The following is a 24,235-nucleotide window of genomic DNA, read 5'->3' on the forward strand; positions in this document are numbered from 1 at the left end:
AATATTGCAATGACCGCCATTTTATTCTCCAGAGTCTTTGCTAAAAAAATATATATAGTGTTTGGGGGTTCTAAGTATTTTTCTATCAAAAAATACTGATTTTAACTTGTAAACAAAAAGAGTCAAAAATAGGCCTGGGGCTTAAGTGGTTAATATAGAGCCCGAGGGGTCCCCTTAATGTGCCTGTAAACTGGAGTATCTATAGCATGTATAGATCTTGCTACAGCAAAAAAAATATTTCTAAAGAAAAAAAAAACAAGTCAAATCACATTTAAAATTACTTGCAGGTACAATTAAAGAAAAAATGGCTTGGGGTCCCCTCCAAAAATCCATGCCAGACCCTTATCATGGCACGCAGCCTGGCAGATCAAGAAAGGGAAGGGGACGAGTGAGCGCATCCCCCCTCCTGAACCATTTTTTACTCCCACTATTAAAGAATTAAATAAATTAACTGTGTAGGCCCCCCCCCCCCCCCAGGAACATACCAGGTCACTCAAGTCTGGTATGGATTTTAGAAAGAACCCCATGCCAAAATAAAAAAAAAGGTATGGGGTCCCCCTTTATCCAGGCACGCAGCCTGACAGGTCAGAAAAAGGGAGGGGACGAGCGAGCGCTCCCCTCCTGAACCATACCAGGTAACATGACCTCAACATGGGGGGCTGCTCTGGGGCAGAGGGGCTCTACCCTCCCACCCCTGAGCACCTTGTCCCCATGTTGATGGGGACAGGGGCCTCTTCCTGACAACTTTGGGCTGTGGTTGTCAGGCTCTGCAGGTGGGGGGGCTTATTGGAATCTGGAAGCCCCGTTTAACAAGGGGGACACCAGATCCCGCCCCCCCCATGTAAATTGGTATTGGGTACATAGTACACCTACCCACTCACCAAAAAAGTGTACACCGGGGTCCCACCCCCTCATGACGTGACAGACTGGTGCATGCTGTTGTTTGTTGCATGCTTGTTAAAGGGTGCTTTATTCCGATAAGCCCCCCACCCACAGACCCCAACAATCAAATCCCAGGGTTGTTGGGAAGAGACCCTTGTCCCCATCAATATGGGGACAAGGTGCTCTGGGTTGGGAGCAGAGCCTACCTGCCCCAGAGCACCCCCCTATGTTGAGGGCATGTGGCCTGGTATGGTTTAGGAAGGGGGAGGCGCTCGCTCTTCTCCTCCCCTTTCCTGACCTGCCAGGCTGCGTGCTCCGGATAAGGGTCTGGTATGGATTTTGGGGGGAACCCAAGCCGTTTTTTCCTTAATTGTAATCGCGGGCAATTGTAAACACAAGTCATCTTAAATGTGATTTGACTCTGTTTTTTTTCTTTACCGCTGATCACAGCGGTAGCCAGGAAGTTCCAGTAATTGGCTTTCCTCAGTTCACGCTGACAAGGCGTGAGTAGAGGAGAGCCGATCAGCAGCTCTCCTGACAGGGGGAGGTCTGCGCTGATAATCAGCGCACAACAGATGCAGATTAGTGCCCATCAGATGCCAATCAGTGCCCATCACAGATGCCAATATGTGCCAATTACTGTTAGCAGTCAGTGCCCATCACAATTGCCAATCAGTGCCCATCAATAATGTCTTTCAGTGCCCATCACAGATTCCAATCAGTGCCCATCAGTAATGCCTGTCAGTGCCTCCTCATCAGTGCTGCCTATCAGTGCCATTTCCCATCAGTGCCACTCATCAGTACTGCCTATCAGTTCCCATCAGTACCGCCTATCAGTGCCCATCAATACCGCCTATCAGTGCCCCCATTGAATGCTGCATATTAGTGGCTCCTCATCAGTGCCCGTTAAAATATTTTTATTTATCAAAAATGTTAGTCTTTTTTAATTTGTTTAGCAAAAAATAAAAATAAAACCCAGTGGTAATCAAATACCACTAAAAGAAAGATCTATTTGTGGGGGAAAAAAGATAAAAATTGAATATGGGTACAGTGTAGCATGACTGCGCGATTTTCATTCAAAGTGTGACAACACTGAAAGCTGAAAATTGCTCTGGGCATGAAGGGTGTAAAAGTGCCCTGTATTTAAGTGGTTAAAGTATAATCAAAGGTAAAACTTTTTTTTGTTTTTGTTTTAGGGTGGAGAGGGATTAGAAATCCTGTCAGGTTTTTATCACTTTATGTTGCCCCATTAGGGAGATTTATCCTTTCTTTTTGTCCTGTGACAGTACCAGAAATGAAAGAAAATCCAACATTTTGAGTGGACACCAGAACAGGAATAGAGGGGAAATCTTCCAATAGATACGCTAGTTCTGGGGACCTTGATGGAGGCTGCTGTAGCTCCACCACATTCTGAAGCCCAATTTATGGGTGTTCCTGTGGGTGAAGGGAGGAAGGGGGTAAGCAAAGTATTATTGGACAGGCATGTGCGTAGATTTAAGGGGAGTTGTTTGGAGTCTTATTAAGTAAAGGGGTCATAAAAGGAATGTATGAGGGTAACCATGGAGATGCCGAATCAGGGGAGCAGAGCAGGTACATGAGTGGTCTTATACCAGGAGAGGGGAAGGAGGGGGGGGTGTTTACTTGTTACTTTCCCCCCTTAGATTTCTGAGCCTCTCTCCTCTTAATGCCTTTGTACCCTCAGGCCAAGCTCTTACAGGTCATCGTTGTAGTGTGAGTTTGATTGCCCAAGTTGTTGTGATGTCATGAGGGGGGTGACGGTGATGGGAGCCCAGTCTATGACAACCTGCAATGCTGAATTATCTTTGTGAATGGCAGCACTGGTCTCCAGAGTGGCCCCTGCTATCAGAGATCAGAGCTGTCATGTCCAAATCTGTCTCCTTGCTAGCAGCATTATTGGATGGGGTTGGGGGCAAAAGCAGGAAAGATTTGAATGGAACCAAGTGCTACGTGCACTTGGTTCCCTGAGCCTTTAAATGGAACTTTACACATTTTTCGTAAAACTTCTTTTATTCAGGAACAATATCCCTTTTTACATTTTTAATTAGTGTAGATGTTCACTTTCTGGAAGATTACTGCACATATTCCCTAGCATTACAAACACCTCCCACCTTGTACTATTTATATCAAGAGAGGAGGTTGTATTCTGTTCAGCAAAAGCGAACTGGGAAAGACTGACAACAGTGCTAGTGATTTCCTTGCCACCATGGTAATATGCCAGGGGTGCACAACCTGTGGCCCTCCAGCTGTAGCAAAACTACAAGTCCCATGATGCATTGCAAGGCTGACAGGCACAAGCATGGCTCCCAAGGCAGAGGCATGATGGGACTTGTAGTTTCACAACAACTGGAGGGCCACGGGTTGAACATCCATGTACTATGCTGTCAGCTCAAACAGGAAGTTAGGAGCACACTGAATTTCAGGCAGATTAACAAGTATTTTTGTGTACTTGCAGCATTTGTAAAGGAAAAAAACACTGGGAAATATGCAATATTTCTGATGTACTGAATATTTTTTTCCCCTCACATATACATTTTAGGAGGCACGAAAAACCTTGCTTGCTGATGTTTTAATTTATTCAAATGGGGCAGCTGATGACACTGGCAAATAATAATGATAAAGAAGCCCATCGTTAAGTTTTGGGAAAATGAAATGTGTCTGTCATTCTGACCTATTCTGAAAAGCCCAGTTTTACTAAATGAATACAATTATGTAATCCTTTGATTTCCCATTTGGACATTTTGACAAGTGTATCCTCTCTATGAATAGGGACCTCTGTTTGAGAACAAGAGTGCTTTTTGGAAATATATTTCTGGACCTTTTTAATCATTCCCTTGTGAGAGACAACCAATACACTTTCATGTGTTTATTAATACAAGCACAGTCTTCTTTTATGCGCTAAGGGAATTCATTAATGCTGTTCATGTCTCTTATTGAAAAGCTGTGTTTTTTATGTTATAGTATACAAGTATAAATGTAATATTGTAAAAAAAAAAAAAAAAAAGTCTCCTTAAAAAAATATTAATATATGTGTGGCCACAAAAAAATGTATATTGTGTCGTTTTACACATCAACAAAGTGAATGCTGGGGAGTAATTGGAACTTCATCTTACAAGTGCATACACATTTTCTGTGTTTTCTGTAAATTATGGGAATTGCCTTATCCTGCAGATTGAAATGTAGGGCCCTTGTCTTAAGCAGAAGGTATCCAAATCTAAACTGAGTGCTACTGGGCTGTAGTCAGCCTGAATGCTAATTGAGAGTTCTGCTTTCCACTAAGCTTAGTGTTATTGGGGGCCATTTACTATAACTGCATGGTGCAAAATCTGGTGCAGCCCTGCATAGAAGCTAATCAGCTTTCAGGTTACAAGCTGAAGTTAGAAGCTGATTGGCTACCATGCACAGCTGCAACAGATTCTGAGTGCATCAGTTTAACCCTCCTCTTATGTTAGGGTCAGAACCGACCCGTTTTCAGGTTTTGAATGTCTATAAGTATCACATAAATTTGTTTATTGCATCAAGATTTTTTTACTTTGTCAGGAACCTCTATTTAAACAATGTAATAGAAAAATAATCCTTTTCACTAAATTATAAAATACTGTGGTGAAAATTAAGACGTTTATGGTGTTAGGGTCAATTCTGACCTAGGTATAATATAGGATTATAGGACACTAATAAGTGCCAAAACTGAAATCATAAACACTCTCTCTGCTTAGTAACACTGCCAGCCAATCACCTCTCAACCCTGTGAGCTGTAGTTAGGGATGGGCCTATCTCTTTGCCTGCTTGTCTGCTTCTCTAAATAAAGTAAAGAAACATAGGACCAATACATTTCAGAGTTGCTGACTTTATTTTACCATTTTTTAAATTTGAAAATGAGAGGTATGCTATCAAAAGAAAGGTCTAAGGGGTCACACCAAAAATATTAAAACCAATCTTTTCAAGGATAAAGAAGCCTAACAAGGCAACCACAAGGTAAGAAACAAATTGGATGATAAATAATTGTTCAGAGGGTATTTTATGGCTGATTTAAGACACGGGTCAAAACCGACCCGTTGACATCATGGATAGTAACAGAAAGCTAACATAAGAGGAGGGTTAAGTACATTTCCCCCATTGTTTGTTTCTTGCTGTTGAGGAGTGTCCCTTGCAATAGTGTAAGAAAATCCAATAACCTTTGTTTTAAGTATTTATGTCTCCCTAGCCACCTTGGGGTCCCCAATTGCCTTTGTACATGAACGACAGATTCAGAGGATGACAGCTGAGAATAAACAAAGTGATGGGGTCTCCCAGTTGAGGTAATTGACCAATTATGTACATGTCAAGATTTGGTCAATTATGACACCTGGGAAACCCCACCCCTTTGTGTATATTTAGCTGTCATCTTTGGAGGGCAGTTGTCAATGTCAGCAATATAAATGCCATTTTTGTTTCTTTGAAAATGTCTGTCTTGCTGCAGTACACATCATTCCGATCTTCCACTTCACAAGCTGGTAAGTACACCACTAGGCATGTTTTTTTAAAGAAATTTTACATGTTGCCTTTAAAGCATAACTAGAATCACTGCTCCCTGCCAAACGGAAAAAAAGCTGTTGGCTTTGGTACATGTTCCCAGGGACAGTGCCCCTTCCCCTAATGCTATTTGTTGGCAATTCTTTGTGTATTAGGCCTAGAAAATGGCCATTACTGTTTTTTACCATGTGACTCCAAATTATTTTAATGGGCTTTGGATTGCAATCGCACTACAGAGATCACCCTCTGGCAGCCAGTGCATTCATTATTAACTGTGAACCAAGCTGTCACCAGATGACTCAGCTCACAGACACAACGTACATAACCAATCTAAGAGACTATATACCTTGTGATCACTGTGAAAATCCTTAAATGTTATTACAAATGTAAAGTGTTTTTTACATCGGAAAGTCCTCTCCTTCCTCTTATAAAAGACCATTATAAAAAGGCCAAGACCATTTTAACTCTTTCACCACCTTCCTCTTATGTATATGTAGCCAAGTGCTGGCGGTGTTATTACCTTTGCTCAGGGACACTCTTTTGTGTGCTATACATGGAGCTATTTCCCTCTAGTGCTCAAAATGGGGAATAATCACATCACTTCCTGAATGCACAGGAAAAGTTGCTCACTGATAGCATAGGATTGTGGGACATGTAGCCCAGTCACAGATTTACGCTAAAATTACAAGTGCCAGAGTGCTGAAAGACTAAGGAATTTTGGGCAAGCAGATAAATTGAACTGTCCTGGGTGGGCTCACTGTCTTGGGACATGGGATTCAGAGCAGTAAGAGCAAGAGGCTTTCACTCCAGGGGATTGTTGGGTACTGCGGCCTAGGCAGAAGTGGGACCTCTCACCCTGAGAGGTCCCTGGCTGCATAGCTGGGCACAGGGTGGGTGTTGCTGTCACCGCATCTGCTGCATTGCTGATCAGGTCCATATCCACTTCACATCCATACATTTATTACTGGATTCCTGGGACTACAGGTCACTGCAGGTATTCAAGAGCCTGAGAAGGGACATCCTGCCTCACATGACCCGTGTATCGTCCGGATTAGTGTGGACGAAAGCCCATCTTATCTTTTACACTTTACCCAAAAACACTACATGCTGACACCTTTACAGCTGGCCAATTGGAAGGTCTTTGCTGGGGATAATACAATATCTATTACATTCAGCCTCATTGGCCTGCTACTGCATATTAACATCTCTGGGCCCCACCATAGCTAGCTGAAGGTCAAGCATATCCATACTCCAAGGACCAACTTTCATCAAAGAGACTCTGCTCATAGAAAATGTGGCAAATTACAACCCCCTTATACATACTGTATACAACCATTTTATTAAAGGGAAACCCCTACACAAACCTTATATATTGTGTACTTCATATTTCTTGTGACATCAGGGCCTAGAGGGAGTTGACTGACTACATTTCTCTTCTTCCCCTTCTTGTTTCTGGGGTTATAAATTTGTTACAGCCTGTTTATCTGTCTATTATAGCCATTTGACTTATTGCTAGTGCTATTTTGTTGTGTGTTCTGGTGATCTTCTTTTACTGCAATATAACTCAAATTGGAGTATATCTGTAAACTTTATAGTCTGGTTGACTCAATCCTCCAGTAAAGTGTTGATTTAAAAAATCCTGCTAATTATTGGTGTTTTTGCGTTTGTATGTTCTGCTTGAAGTACTGTATGTCAGAACCCAGAGTGTCAGAAGTGTAGGCTTGCAAGGTCAGGGTAACCACTGGGGCCAAGCAACTTTCAGGGGACCTTGCGGGGGGGGGGGGGGTAGCACTACATACATCTAAGCTTCATCCTGTCTTTGCAGTGACCTATTGGTTGAACTTAACCACTTAAGCCCCGGAAGATTTTACCCCCTTCCTGACCAGGGCCTATTTTGCGATTCGGCGCTACGTGATTTTAAAGGCCAATTGCACGGTCGTGCGACGCTGTACCTAAATTAATTTGATGTCCTTTTTTTTCCCACAAACAGAGCTTTCTTTTGGTGCTATTTGATCACCTGTGCGATTTTTTGATCATGCGCTATAAACAAAAAAAGAGCGTCAATTTTGCAAAAATAACAATATTTTTCACATTTTTTATATGAAATTCCCCCCCCCCCAAAAAAATGTAAAAATCTATTTTTTTTAACATTTTAGGCCAATTTGTTTTCTGCTACATATGTTTGGTAAAAAAAATCGCAAAAAGCGTATTTTGATTGGTTTGCGCAAAAGTTATTGCGTTTACTAACTAAGGGAAAGATTTTTGTCATTTTTTGTTGTTTTTTTTTTTTAACGAGTAATGCTGGCGATCTGCGATTTTTTTTGCGGGACTGCGACATTGCGGCCGACAGATCGGACCCTTGACTGACATTTTTGACACTTTTGGGGTTACCAGTGACATTACTACAGTAATCAGTGCTATACATGTGCACTGTTACTGTAAAAATGACACTGGCAAGGAAGGAGTTAACTTTAATTTAGAGGGAGGGGTTAAGTGTGTCCCTAGGGGCGTGATTCTTACTGTGATTTAATGTGGCTACTGGTGTAAGAACAGAAATCAACGGTCCTACATAGTAGAACCGTGTGATCTCCATTCTTACACAGGGGAGAATGACAGGCGGCTGTGTTTACATTAGCTGCCTGCCTTTCTCCCGATCGTGACGATCGTGAGTGCCCGGCGGACATCGGGTCTGCCGGGCACCCACGCGCGGGGGTCCGTGAGCGATCGGGAGCGGGCCTTCAGCGGCGCGCTTGCTCCCCAGAGCCTCTAAGGCTAGCGACGTAGACCTACGTCGCTTTGCCTGTGAGGGGCTGACTGCCGACGTAAATCGTCGTTAGGTAGTCGGCAAGTGGTTAATGGACTTGTGTCTTTTTTCAGCCAGCCTAACTATGTGACTATATTAACATCTTTACCTTCTGCACATCTACTACCTCCTTCCAATCACCCATTGTATGTGGCCTATGCATTATTCCCTTGACCTCCTGCTCCCTCTATGTATGACCAGCATGCACTGTTTTTAATGCACCATTACCAAGCTCCATGTTTTAATTACCTATACCAATACCAGGATCTTTTTTTCATTTCCAAATAATTGTGGCAAAAAAGTTAGATCATCTTAGGGTATCTACTTTAACCACTTCCCACCCGCCTTATAGGCAAATGATGGCGGGAAGGTGGTTATATTATCCTGACACGCCGTCATATGATGGCAGCAGGATAATGCGCTCTGCGGCGATCGGTGATGTGACGTGTCACTCTGACACACCGCATATCCGATCTTGGTACTGACGTAGGCTCTTAACCATGTGACCAGCTGTGTCCAATCACAGCTGGTCACATAGTAAATAGGACTTGCCGTTGATCGGCTTTCCTCAGTTCGTGCCTGACAGGCACGAGTAGAGGAGAGCCGATCTGCGGCTCTCCTGACAGGGGGGGTCTGTGCTGGTAATCAGAGCATTAGGGTGGGGTGCCACTAGAACCACCAGGGATGCCCACCCATGACCCCAGGGATGCCCACCTTGGCCACCAGGGATGGCAATCAGAGCTCAGGGAGCCCGCAAGTGCCCTCCCCATCAGTGCTGCCCACCAGTGCCCTCCCCATCAGTGCTGCCCACCAGTGCCCATCATTTCTATCTATCAGTGCCGCCTACCAGTGCCCATTATTGCCCACCAGTGCCGCCTATCAATGCCCATCAGTGCCCATCAGTGCCGCCCATCAGTGCTGCCTATCAGTGCCACCTATCAGTGCCCACCAGTGCCACCTATAATTGCCCATCAGTGCCACCTATCAGTGCCCAGCAGTGCCATCTGTCAGTGCCCACCAATACTGCATATCAGTGCTACCTATCAGTGCCACATATCAGTGCCTATCAGTGCTGCATATCAGTGCTGCCTATCAGTGCCACCCCATCAGTGCCACCCCATCAGTGCCTCCTCATCAGTGCCTGTCAGTGTGGCCTCATCAGTGCTCATCAGTCCAGGAAAAAACGTATCTATATATACAATTTTATAACATAAACAAAAAAAAAATTTTTTTCAACTTTTCAGTCTTTTTTTATTTGTTTAGCAAAAAAGAAAAAACCTTGCGGTGATCAAATGCCACCAAAAGAAAGCTCTATTTGTGGGGAAAAAATTACATAAATTTCCGGGCACTTTCATCCCCTTCCTGGCCTGGGCAGGAAGGGGATGAAAGTGCCCAGTATTGAAGTGGTTAAACAAAGGGGTCACGTTGGGGGTATTTTTACTGCCCTGGCATTTTTTTTAAAATATGTTTTATAACAGAAAGTAATGGAAAGTGTTGGCAATTGGGTACTTTCACCGCCTGTCTCTGCTCAGTACTTTTGGCAAAGATAAGTAACCGAGAGACAGCAGGAAATGTCAGCTACTCTTGGCCATACACATCAACTACCGTCTCAATTCCATTGCTTATCTCACACATATTAGTTTGCAAAGATGTAAGTGCCTAAACTGTTCTACTATAGGATCTGCATTTTTTCAGCTCCATTAATGACTTCTAATGCTGGTAATGGATAGATTCCAACATTTTGCAGTAATGTTGTACAAGCATAATTAGATATTTGCACTTTAATTTAAACATGCCTGTCATTCTAAAACATTGCAACTGGAAAACAAAAGTTGACTCCATCATGTACAAATAGAATGTAACACATCATTAGGCTCTAAGAAAGGAATGGAAATTGTTACAGAAATGAAGAGTGTTTGAAAATATGAAGCCAATGCAGATAATTTTAGCCGCAATATTGCAAATCACAATGAAGAGAGAAATATTTTGGAAAACACACAAGCTGAGAGCAGAGGATACTTATCACTCAGCATGTTGATACTGCGGTTATTTGATTAAGGGGAATGCTGGTACTGTAAATACAGCCTCATTTACACTACTGCAGTTGAATATTGAAAATTAACACATCTTCATGTTTAGCCACTTGTCTTTTCAATTAGATTAGAGTCCAGATGGTTAATGTCTTAGAGATGTCAAGCCTACTCCAGAGCTAAACATTTATTCCGAGCAATCATCATTTGCTAGGGTGATGTAAGCAAGTTCTAATGGCCAGTTCAAAAGTGTAGATTGCTTATGTAAATTGATGATCACAGTGTACACATGAAACTGGACACCCGTCATATAAGTCCTACATACCAGCCTAATTATGTGTTGACATATGTGAAAAATGCAGTGAAGGGAATGTTTGCCCTATATTCAGACTATGGATAGATTAGAGCCGCATTAACTGTTATAAAGAGACACAACAAACAGAAGATAATACAGGAACGTGGGGTTTATTCAACAGCATAGTGCAAATTTTGAAAATGTTCCATAAAACAAGAATGAAGCTTCTGCCAGAACTTCGTCCCCACCACACTACATAATATATCTAATAATATATAACACTGCCATAAATATTATGGCAATATAGAAGGGCCAACAAATTTAAGAGTGTTTTCAAAAGAAGCTGAAATGTGCTATGCAAGCTATGATGAGAAAATAATTGAGGTACTCCTGTAAAGACCCCCCACAACCTATTTTTTTCTAATTACAATTGTAAAATGGAAGTAGTAAGTCCTCAGTAGCGATGAGCAAAATTTCGAGTTTTTGCTCCATAATTTAAGTGAAATCAGGACATTTTTTCAAGATGCATTAGAATCTATGGGTAAGGCAAAATTAAACTGGAATTCTACGCAATTACTAACGATGCTTAAACCTGCTTCCACCCCTTCTAAATCCTGCTCTAATGACAGTACCTTGTAGAAGGAAGATGTATATACTTACAGTACTAATTCTCAGAGCACTATGGTCTGGTCACATGATCAGCTTGGGGCTTCAAGAGAGAGAAAGGACAGCTAAATTGGATGCCGCATAGTAAGCCAATGGGTGACGTCACCACCCAGGAATTGTAGCCATTGTCGCTGCTCTCTTCTCCTGAAGTCGACCACTGGAGAGATCATGTGACCAGACTGGAGCCCTCGGAGAATAGGTACAGTAAGTATAAGCATATTCCTTTCACAGGGTAGTAAGAATGGGATTTAGAAGGGAGTGAGAGCAGGTTTAGGCATACTAAATAATAGCCTGAAATTCAATGTTAGGGTGGATTTAATGGTTTTGAGGGGGCAATGGGCTTTAAATTGCTCAATAGTGATATGTAAACCTTTTTAACTATTGTAAACTTCTATTTTACTTTTTTATGTAATAGACAATTTCAGGGGGAAAAAAAAATCTTTCTGCTGTTTGCATGTAATATGTACATAGGAAGAAATACAGTGCAAGCTGTTACTGATATAGCATTTCTAATAAAGAAAAAATGGGACCACCATGTCAGTGCTAATCAATCACAAGTTCAAAGAAAGCAATGGGTCAGGCTTAGCTTTTGGCTTATCTTAGGGTTAGAGTTGACATTGCGTTTATTTATCAGATTACTTTTTTGATAAAAGCCATCTTTAGCAATACACTATTTGATTTTTAGTAACTTGATGATCAAATCAGCTATTACCAACAATAACTGGATGAGAGGCACATTTTCTCAATCAAGAGTCCATGGACCCGCAAACCAGTGTTAATTTTGGCAGCAAATTTCAATTTAGTTTTAGTCTTAGTCTTAGGACTAAAATGTCATTTTAGTTTTAGTCCCATTTTAGTCTTCTGCAAGTGTTTTAGTTTTAGTCGTATTTAGTCGACTAAAACTCCAGTATATTTTAGTCGACTAAAACGCCCTACATTTTAGTCGACTAAAACTCATTTTAGTCATCTATAATCAAATGGGTGTAGTTCAATTGTAATTTGTAATGCATTATTTAAGCATTTCTCTACAATTTCCAAACTCATTATATACTACTGCTGGTCCTGGAGTGAAAAATCTAATATGTTATTATTTATGCTTTGAGCATGCACCAGTGTTGATTTTTGGCAGCAAATTTCGATTTAGTTTTAGTTATAGTCTTTTGACTAAAATGCCATTTTAGTTTTAGTCATATTTTAGTCTTAAGACTAAAATGCCATTTTAGTTTTAGTCGTATTTTAGTCATCTGAATTGTGTTAGTCGACGAAAACGTTTTAGTCGGTTTTAGTCGACGAAATTAACACTGCCGCAAACTCAATGCAGTTCCATGGTCTTCCAGTTAGGCTCAGACTGAAATACTTGATTGATGTTTTTAGTGAATTAGTTTATTACTAGACCTGTCTTAATTCATCTAACATCACATTACAGTATTTTGTCAAGAAAAAAAAAAACAAGTAGAAATAATGGTAATAACAAAATGAGCATTTACAGCTTCAAAAAAGTTGTCATATGGTTCTTTAAAAAATAATATTTAATGTAGAAGAACAGTATGGCCCAATGGAAAATATAGAACTGGTTACATGGCATGCTGAAAAATGACTGCAACTATATTAGAATGCTACCCGATCCCCTGTAAAAGGGCCTGGGCCTAGCAGCCAATTGCTAGGTCTGAATACTGTTACATGACCAAGGGATTGATGTAACTATTCCCCTAAGTCATTGACACAGCTATTTTAGTGCTGACTGTGATTAAGGAAGGAGCAGCACAAGGTGAATATGGGCAAGGTATTTACAAGGTGAGTGTAAAGATAACATATCAAGTGTCTCTTTAAGAATTTTTTTTTTCTACAGTGCCCTTAACCTAATCTGATTTTTTTTTGTAAATAAAAGTTTAGTTAAAGATCTACTAGATTTTATTTATGATTACGGTTTAATTTTGTTAGGTCCTTTAGAAAAAAATTGTCTGGCAGAGAACAAGCAGTTCTAACATAAATAATATTAATTCAAATAGAAGCAAAAAAAATAAAATAAATAATATTAATAATAAATTCCTACCCAGTGAAGGACGGAAGAATGAAATAGGTCAATTGGTTTAATAAAAACTTTGCCTTTATAGTACAATAAATAATACACTTTGTGATGAAGGCTCATTTGACCTTTATCTTGAGAAAATGTTGTGATACCTGTACAGTTATATTAGAAGGATTTGTAATTTAATACTTGTGAAAATAAAATTGTATGATTTTCATTTTCTCAGTTTGCAAATTTACTGGAAAATAGGAATTTTTTTACAAACAAAAATAATTTTATAGACCAGTCAAAGCCTATACAGCTTATAACAGAGTCCTACTGACATGTGTGGCATGATTACGTTTCAGTTATAATAGAAGCAGCATGACCTGCTGGCAGGGCTCCCATGTATCCTACTTTTACATTTGGAAAGCTCTAACCTGGAATGCAAATGTTCCTACATCCCAGACACAGGATTAATAATACTATCTTTTATCTAAATGATCTGCTTTACCTTATAAAACACCCCATACATAAGAAAAAGATAGCTTCTACAGACAAACTAACATATGTTTGAATTGGGGTCTATATACAAAAATTGATATATTACTCAAACATTGAAAAATAAAAGATTAATAGCAGGAGAATGACTAAAAGTGTATGTCTTAACATTACTAGTATTTAATCCCAGATCTCCTTTTCTTCCACTAGAGTATATGTCAGATTTTTTTTCTTCTTTACTTTGTTCCCATATTTCTCCCTGGGACATCATCGTCAAGGCTATAAAAAATTGTACTGCTGGGAGCTCAGTTCTCAATAATATAGGCTTGCCTCCAGAGCTACATCTCTCTCAAGACTTCTGTACTTACACACTGGAGATTATTTACTAAAGGCAAATAGGCAATTTACTATGCAAGGGGAGTTGCACTTTGCAACAGAATTTGCCCTAGAGCTTAGTGAATGAGATGAAGCTCTGCTGACTTTTATCATCTACAAGCAAAAATTGATTTATTATGGGTACTTATATAGCGCTGACAATTTACAAAATGCTTTACCTATATAATGTACAATCATATCAGTCCCTGCCCTCAAAGAGTTTACAATCTAAGGTCCCTAACTCACATTCATATATATTTAGCACCCTCCTATACAGGTGCTAGGTAAAAGCATCTATTTTGCTCCTGCTGCTTATCAGGGGAGCTGATTTGTTAGTTATGCCTGTCACATGTTTCCAGGTGTGATTCACTGGGTCTGAGGGAGTGTCCCCACTGTATCCAATGAGGTAGCTTGTTGGACAGTGGAGGAAACCCAGCCAGTGACACATCCTGTTTCATGGCAGTCCCAGTGATAGGGCATGTGGCAATGCATCCTGGGATTGGCCATAAATAGGACAGGAGCATGTGACAGGGCGTCTTTTGGCGGGAGCAAAGCCCCAGGAGGAGGTGGACAGCTGTCTCTCCTCCTGCAGAGTGAGGAAGGTGGTCCAGGCGGTTGGCCTAGGGACCAGGAGTGGAGCTGGGCTGTAGAGGTTTCAGAGTGCTGACCAGTGGAGCTGCTGGGCAGAGGACTTTGGGAAAAACAGTATTGTGAGTACCAAGGGATCTGCCTAGGGGTCTGCCTAAGAGAGGGGACCACTGCAGAGAAGTCAGGGGATCAAGGAGCCAGCTCACTCAGAGTGTTACAGTAAAGGGGGTGCCGTGTAGTGAACTCTGAATTAGGAACAAAGGGGGTGCCAGGAAGGGCCCTGAAGTTGATCAGCAGTACAGTTCAGTTGCTTCAGAGTACAGATTACCTCAGAGTACAGATTACTTCAGAGTACAGATTACCTCAGAGAATTGCTTCAGTTCTGCGTCACAGCTAGTGACAGACTGAAACCAGCGGCCTAGCCTTGACTAGCTCAATTTCAGTGTTACTCAGCGTTACTCAGCTTTAACCAGCATTTACTCAAGTCGTCCCTGCCTATTGTGCATAGTTTTGTTCAGTTGGAGTATCTCACTCATCCCTTCTCCTTTCCAAGTTCCTAATAAAACATAAAAACCAAAGAAACTGAACTGATCCTTGTCTGAGGTAAAAAACACTTGGAAAATGCCAGATTGTTCTACTGTTTCTAATAGTAACCCAGGGTGACCCGTAACCAGCAGCTCCCTTGGGGGTAGTGCTACATATATACAAGGGCCAATTTAGTCAGGAGCCAAATAAACTACAAGCATGTTTTTGGGGTGTGGAAGTTGACCAGAGTACCTGGAAGAAACCCTAGCAGGCAGAGGGAGAACATGTAAACTCCAGGTAAACTCAGACTTAGCTAGTGCTCCCAGGTTGAAGTGCTAACCCCTTAGCCACTGTGTTGTCCATATTTTTGTTTTTTTCATTGCACTTTATTGAGTATTCTTTGCAAAGGGAATTTTCACCACATTTACTAAGTAAATTCCCTTGCACAGTGTAACTTCCCTTGCAAAGTGTCCTAAATAAATCAACCCCACAGTATGTGAAAAGGCTCTATGGAATCAAAGCAGCAGCATTGCTTTGCTGGGTAAGTAATTGATCTATGCATGTGAGGAGGGACAAAGATGGGTGGACATAGGAGATATTCTAGAATCCAATAGGCAAGACAATATCACTGTGATATCAGCCCAAACAGGAATTTAGGAACACACTAAATATATGGCAGATTAACCCCTTCACGCCGACGTAACACATATTTGCAGCCTCTCGGAAGTGGGATTTTTACCATGGGGCCACATATATGCCTATCTCCCTTTGTGCTGGGAGTGCGCTCCCAGCACAGAGACCGGGGTCTTACCGAGAGCCCAAGGCCTCATACTAACAATCGGGACCCAGGACTGTCGGTTTGGGGTCACCTGATCGCTGTTATATCCTCTGATTGGGAATCACAGTGATCAGTCACTTTGAGCCTGATCCTGTGTTTATTGTATTTTGTATTGTATTTGTACATTGTATCTTTCGTGCCCATTCACACTACCGCGACTTGTCAGGCGACTGGGCAGCCTTACAAGTCGCGGTCCATGCAGTGCTACGGGAACCGTTCTAATAGGAGCGACTCAAGTCGCTCTGACTTAGAAAATAGTTCCTGTACTACTTTGGGGCGAAATCGGAGTGACTTGCATTGACATTCATTATATGAAGTCCATGCAAGTCGCGCCAAAGTCATGGTGCACGCGACTTCACAGGTCGCCCCCGAAGTTGTGCCGTGGTAGTGTGAACCGGCACTTCTCTTCTTGCAGGAGGGGAAATGTAAACAAACCAAAGTGTGTAAAAAAGAAAAAAAAATTTAAAAAACAAACAATAAAAAAAAAAGAAAAAAAAAAAAAAGAAAAAAGAACAAGATCAATGTTTGCCAAGGTTAGTGTTAGGGTCAAGGTCGGGGTCAAAGGTCACGGTAAACATATTTTGGGTAGAAATAATGAAAAAAATTCTAAATTTGTACCAGTGTCAGTTAGTGTCAGTGTGTTTTAGACAGGATAAAAAAAGCAAAATGTTCACCCTTGTTCTGGCCTGTACTATGGGTACAAACAACAACTAACATACACATATTTTGCATCACTGCAATCATCAGGAGCAGGAAAATGTATTTTTGGCTGTTCTTTGGTGGTGAATTCTGATAACAACAAGAAACAGACAGCTACATTTTAAAAAAAGATATATATATATATCTTTTTTTACTATTTTGGGCCAGTTTTCTTTGATAAAAAAATAAAATCAGGGGGATATCCTTTATCATTTACCACCAAAAGAAAACCCACTGAAAAATAAAAACAAAGTATAATCCACCTGGATATACTAAGTAATTGTGATGATGTGTAAAGTTTTACTAATGCATGTCAAACTTGCAAAATTGGGCTTAGGCATTTAGATTTGTTTTACCCTTAGGCGTGAAGGGGTTAACAGTTTTTTTTTTTCTGTATTTGCATCATTTGTAAAGGGATAAAACATGGGAAAATGTGCAGGTTTTGGCAATATATACTGCTTTTCTATTTTGCCTGATATATATACTTTAAACTAAAGGTAGATATAATGCAATTATGTGTTTATGAATAATTGTTTTTTGAATAATTTGGTTTTGAAGACAACTTGTGTATATCCAATATTCTGTATTGAGAGAGGAAGAGGGAACACAAAACGCCCTTCACATTTTTATTGTACCAAGAGACCCTCTCTTCCTGTCTTTCCTTATCATCTGTCTCTTCCCATCTCTTCTTATCATCTTTGACTAGGTGTTATTTTGTGGCTGATATGTACAGTAAACTATGTATAAGTATCCATTAACCACCTTCCGACCGCCCGCCCACCAGATTTGATTTCGTCAACGAAAACATTTTTGTCATAATTTTCGTCAGTGGCATTTTTGCAGTGACAAAAACGAATCGATAAGTACACTACATTTTCATCCACTGATGAAAGCCATGATGAATATCAATTCCGTTTCCATTAACCACTTCTGGACCGGAAGGTTTTTCCCCCTCAATGACCAGGCCAATTTTTTTTTTGCGATTTGGCACTGCGTTACTTTAACTGACAATTGCGCAGTCGTGTGACGCTGTACCAAAATAAAATTGATGTCCTTTTTTCCCAACAAATAGAGATTTCTTTTGGTGGTATTTGATCACCTCTGCAATTTTTGCGCTATAAACAAAAAAAGAGAGACTATTGTGAAAAAAAAAATATATATATATATTTTTCACTTTCTGCTATAAAACATTCCCAATAAAAAAAAAAATAAATAAAAATTTAATTTTTCCATCATTTTAGGACAGTATGTTTTCTACTACATATTTTTGGTAAAAAAAAGATCCCAATAAGCGTATTTTGATTGGTTTGTGCAAAAGTTAACGCATTTACAAACTAGGGGAAAGATTGATTCATTTTTATTCATTGTTTTTACTAGTAATGGTGGCGATCAGCGATTGTTAGCGGGACTGCGACATTGCGGTTTGCCGATCGGACACCTAACTGAAATTTTTAACACTTTTGGGGGGACCAGTGACATTACTACAGTAATCAGTGCTAAATCTATGCACTGTTACTGTACTAAGGACACTGGCAGGGAAAGGGTTAACACCAGGGATGATCAAAGGGTTAAATGTATGCCTAGGGGGTGTTTTCTGACTGTGAGGGGGATGGGCTTATGGAATCAATACAGGGACCTGTGTTCCTAAATAGGAGCAACACAGGAGCCCTGTGAAGATTGCTGAGAGAACAACGGTCTACTGTGTTTACAACAGCAAACCGCCGTTCTCTCTCCACGAGAAGTGATAGTGGGTGCTCAGCGGCAAATGCGAAGTATATAATGACTTTGGAAATTGTAGAGAAATGCTTAAATAATGCAGTCAACTAAAATGTACTGGAGGTTTTAGTCGACTTAATACGACTAAAATGAAAACAATTGCAGATGACTAAAATGGGACTAAAACTAAAAGACTATGAATAAAATTAAATTGAAATTCGCTACCAAAGTTAACACCAGTGGCGGCCCGTGCATAGGGGGCGCCAGGGCGCCGCCCCCCCCCTACCCTAAAAAAAAAAGAAAAAAAAAACGAAAAAAAAAAAAAAAAAAAAAAACAAAACGAACAAATAAAGTTGTTCAAAAAAAAAATTGGGTTCGCCGGCCTGAACCCAAGGAACTGGTGGCTGGGGGGGGGGTGGGGTTACCTCCCAGAAGAGGCGCCGATTGGCTGCCTTCTGGGGAGGTAGGGGGGTATCCTGGGCGCAAGTCTTTGCGGTTGGACACCCCCACTTTCTGATATCCTGGCTGTGATTGGTCCAGTCTACAGCCTGGACCAATCATCATCCAGGATATCGCTGACGTCGCAATGGGGGCGGTGCCGGTGCGTGCGTCAATCACTCACCGTCACCGCCGCTCAGAGAAGAGGAGAGGCCGCCCGCCGGTTCCCGCCGCCGAGACGACGAGGGAGAAGGACCCGCCGCAGAAGAGGAGGAAGAAGCTGAGCCGCGCCGCCGCCAGGTAAGTTTGAACGGAGCACGCACGCTGACACTCTGCAATCATTGGGGGACAATGCTGTGGCACTCTGCAATCATTGGGGGACAATGCTGTGGCGCTCTGCAATCATTGGGGGACAATGCTGTGGCGCTCTGCAATCATTGGGGACAATGCTGTGGCGCTCTGCAGTGATTGGGGACAATGCTGTGGCGCTCTGCATTGAAAGGGGCTCGCACGCTGAACTCTGCATTGATGGGGGCACGGAACAGTTGCATTGAAGGGGGCACGCACGCTGAACTCTGCATTGTTGGGGCACAGCACAGAGTTCATTGCATTGAAGGGGGAACAGTGTTTATTGCATTGAAGGGGGCACAGCACAGTGTTTATTGCATTGAAGGGGGCACAGCACAGTGTTTATTGCATTGAAGGGGGCACAGCACAGTGTTGCATTGAAGGGGGCATGCACGCTGAACTCTGCATTGTTGGGGCACAGCACAGAGTTCATTGCATTGAAGGGGGCACAGCACAGTGTTTATTGCATTGAAGGGGGCACAGCACAGTGTTCATTGCATTGAAGGGGGCATAGCACAGTGTTTATTGCATTGAAGGGGGCACAGCACAGTGTTTATTGCATTGAAGGGGGCACAGCACATTGTTCATTGCATTGAAGGGGGCACAGCACAGTTGCATTGAAGGGGGCATGCACGCTGAACTCTGCATTGTGGGGGCACAGCACAGTGTTTATTGCATTGAAGGGGGCATAGCACAGTGTTTATTGCATTGAAGGGGGCATAGCACAGTGTTTATTGCATTGAAGGGGGCACAGCACAATGTTCATTGCATTGAAGGGGGCACGCACGCTGAACTCTGTATTGAAGGGGGCATGTACACTGGTCTCTGCATTGAAAGGGGGCATGTACGCTGGTCACTGCATTGAAAGGGGGCATATACCCTCTCCTGTACCATGACCTGTGACATGCCTGTACCATCACCTGTGCCATGCCTGTACCATCACCTGTGCCATGCCTGTACCATCACCTGTGCCATGCCTGTACCATCACCTGTGCCATGCCTGTACCATCACGTATGCCATGCCTGTACCATGACTTCAAAGTCACGCAATTTTTTACTGCGTTTTTTGACGCGAAGCAATACCTATTACATTTTTCTTTTTGCGCCCCCCCAAAAATTTTGAGCACCAGCCGCCACTGGTTAACACTGCCACCCACAACATACTGTGGGTGAGCGGCCTTTGTAGGCAAAGCGGCTTACATGTATGTCACTGCCTACTTCTGGGTTCAGGGCACACACATGCACCTGCTGTAAATGTAGACAGTGGGAGCCTATCAGCAAGTCCAGGCCAAAAAATTACGGCCGAGACCTGCTGATCGGCTGTGCACAATCACAGCCCAGGGCTCTGTGTTGATAAACAATACAGAGCTCTGTACAGAGGGAGGGATCTGTCAGTTTCTAATCCCTGTAGAGCAGGAATGAGAAACTGAGAGATCTAGTAAAAAAGCAGCACACACATTACTGTACACGTAGTTAAGCACACATTTAACCCCTTGATCGCCCTAGATGTTAACTCCTTCCCAGCCAATGTCATTAGTACACTATTATCACCAGGGCTTTTTTTCTCAGAGAATAGGATCAGGAACCCACCCTACCCGGTCAACACCACGCCCACAACCACCCCCAAACCCCACCCCCAGCCACACCTTCTTTAGAGGCGAGAAGTACGGCAGCACCGGATAATTGTAATAAGTTAAGGCTTAGAAGTGCGTATCACACAAGGTGCATGGTTCAGGAATGTGTAACACACAATGTACAGAACTCTAGGGCGCATAACACACAGGGCTCAGGAGTATGTATTGTGCAGAGGCGAGAAGTGCGTATCACACAGGGCCCAGAAAAAAATTCCCCCCCACCCAGCTCTTCTCTGCACAAATCCCCCCCACATGCTTTACCAGCTCTCCTCTCTGCTCAAATCTACCCCCAGCTCACCTCTCTGCACAAATCCCCCCCCACTTTACAAGGTCTCCTCTCTGCACATATCACCCCTACCCCTCTTCTCTACATAAATCCCCCCCACCCCCCAACACACACACTTTCCCAATTCTCCTCTCTGCTCAAATTTTTCCCAGCTCCCCTCTCTGGACAAATCCCACCCACTTCCCCAGGTCTCCTCTCTGTACATGTCACCCCTCCCCCCTTCGCTACATAAAGCCCCCCAAACACAAACACTTTCCCAGTTCTCCTCTTTGCACATATTTTTCCCGACTCTCCTCTCTGCACAAATCCCCACCCCCCACTTCCCCAGGTCTCCTCCCTGCACACACACCGCTTCTATGCATAAATCCCCCCACATGCTTTCCCAGTTCTCTCTGCACACATCCCTCTAGCTCTCTTTGCTTCACAACTCCCACCAAGTTCTCTTCTATATACAAATCCCCCAGCTCTCCTCTCTGCTAAAATCCTCCCCCCCCACTCAGCTCTCCTCTCTACACAATCCCCCACCCCACACACTTCCCAGGTCTTCTCAATGCACAACCCCCCCCCCACACACACACACACACACACACACACACACACTTTCCCAGTTCTCCTCGCTACAAAAATCCCCCCCCCCCTCAACTCTCCTTTCTGCTAAAATGACCCCCTCCAAGACTGACCATACCATGAAATATAAACCAGCTTTGTAACAGAATAACAGTGTAGTTGGGGGATACAGTAACCCACCTGCAGGTAATATTTGGAAACTATAAAAATGTACATTTGAGAAACACAAGATTACACATGTTGAAATCCACATAGAGTTTGCATTTATATATTATTAGTAGTATTTTTTTTATGCCTGCACTTTCTTATATTGTACATTCCTCCTTTTTCACAGTCTTCTAACATGCTTTAAATATTTAATAAGCTGTGTTTTGAAGGTACTGGTCAGTGAATTTTCTCTCAATTTCTATTTTTTTTTTTATATATATATATTTTCCAGCTACTGTCTTCACCCTTACTCAGCTCATATGATGGAGCTACTCAGAAGTCAAGCAACTTCACAGCTTATTAGCTACAAGAGTAAGATACAGAGGGACACACAGTGCTAGAGAGTTTCAACCTTTTCTGTGAAGAGCCATCAATTTTTCAGCAGCTCCTGTGAAAAATGTTGATGACATGATGTTACTGGTTGCACAGACTTGTGGATTCTTATCTTGTCTGTGTCTTGACGTGAAACTGTCATATGATTTCTTAGGTATTTCCATGAATGCCCAGACCAACATTTGTCAATAGTTTTAAGCTTCATACTACACAGTCACTTCATCGAATGACCTAACTATGAGTGTATTTTAATGTGTAATAGATTGGACTGGAAGGAATAGAAAACTTGCTGTCTGGAAGTGTTCTCTAATGTTGTATCTTATCTTCTAACCTTTCAAACGGATGTCTTTCAGATCTTCAGGCAAAAAAAATAAGAGAAGAAAAGTGAACATGTGTTGTTTGGAGGCTAGACGGGTGCTTGTGATGCACTAATGACCTGTGGAAGACAAGGGGATATAAGGCAACGAGAGAGCAACTACAGCTGGCTGCTAACAAAAGAAAAATATTAATGACCGAGGAACAATAAGAGGAAAATATAGCACAGAAAAGACATATGTGGTCTGGGTGCCCCAGGAGTCACATATAAAACATGAAACTTCAGGTCTGGCTATTTTTGTCTACTTTAGTTTATTTGATGATGGCCTGCCTTGGTCCCGGTGAGGTTAATAATTTAGAGATATCATATAAACAATGAATTGGAACAGCAATGGCATGAACCATTTTTATTATTTCTTTTATTTATTTATTTTATTTTTTATTTTTTTTTGGTTCGGCACAATAAAAAAATAAAAAACTTGATTAATCATACAATGCTACATACCGTATTTTCCGGCGTAAAAGACGACTGGGCGTATAAGACGACCCCCCTATTACATGATCTACCGGTAATACTTATACTTAGGTTACCTTGGAGATATTATACTCGGCGTATAAGACGACCTCCCATTTTTAGGGGATTTTTTTGATGTTCAAAAGTAGTCTTATACGCCAGAAAATACAGTATATACAGTATTTATCTGCATTTCGTGCTATTATTAAAGGTAGTGCATAGAGATATAGTGACGCTTTACTGCATGTAGAAAAAACTCATAAGCTTAATGATTTGGATTTAAGTATATGTTCATTTTTAGGAAGAGCCGCTAAAAAGTTGGTGCTGGTTTGTTATATGTTCTCAAAGGTTTTCCAATTCTAGAGCTGCATGTGCCAAAAAAAAACCGAACAAATGTGATATTTTTTTTTTTTTTCAGTGGTTTTTATTGAGTATTTGCAATACAAAACATAAATACAAAACTAAATATAATGTACAATGTACAAAAAGTAAATGAAAAAGAAAAAAAAAACACAGAAATCCGTAGAAATGAGGACTAACAGTGCTGCATAGGACGATAAACTAGTAAACATGCAGTTAAACCATGGAATAGTCACAAAAAAGCCTCAAATAAATACTGATCAGGTGTGCCCCAGCTGGGCTTCGCCCCCCCCCCCCCCCACACCCCACTTGGGAGCAAACTGTGAAATGTAATATTTTTAATCAATAAAAAAAAGAGGAGATCCCCCTCTCCCCAAATATTTTAAGAAGCCAAATGATTTTTGTGTAGATTTTGAGTTTGCTCTAGGTAAATGAAAACAAAGAGGAGCAATAGGGCAAATATGCTGCATAAGACCCAGAGCCAACGGAAGTGTGCGATCTATAGCCAGTTGGTAATAGAAGTCCAGAAGTACACATCACGTATACTTTGAGTAATCCTGCTTATAAAGACATCAGCAGTGATCACTGGTAACTGGTAACCTTTAAATGTACCGTATAATTATGTTACGTAGATGCCACCGATGTGGTATTATGGACCAGGTTTATTAAAACTGAATGGTTTCTAAATTTTTATTAGCATCTCTCTGACACAGCTAAAGCCCCGTACACACGCAACGATTGTTGGCCGACCGATCGGCCGTCTTTTGTCCAGTGTTG

Source organism: Pelophylax lessonae, assembly GCF_965119305.1.
Source record: "Pelophylax lessonae genome assembly, chromosome: 5".
Lineage (NCBI taxonomy): Eukaryota > Metazoa > Chordata > Amphibia > Anura > Ranidae > Pelophylax > Pelophylax lessonae.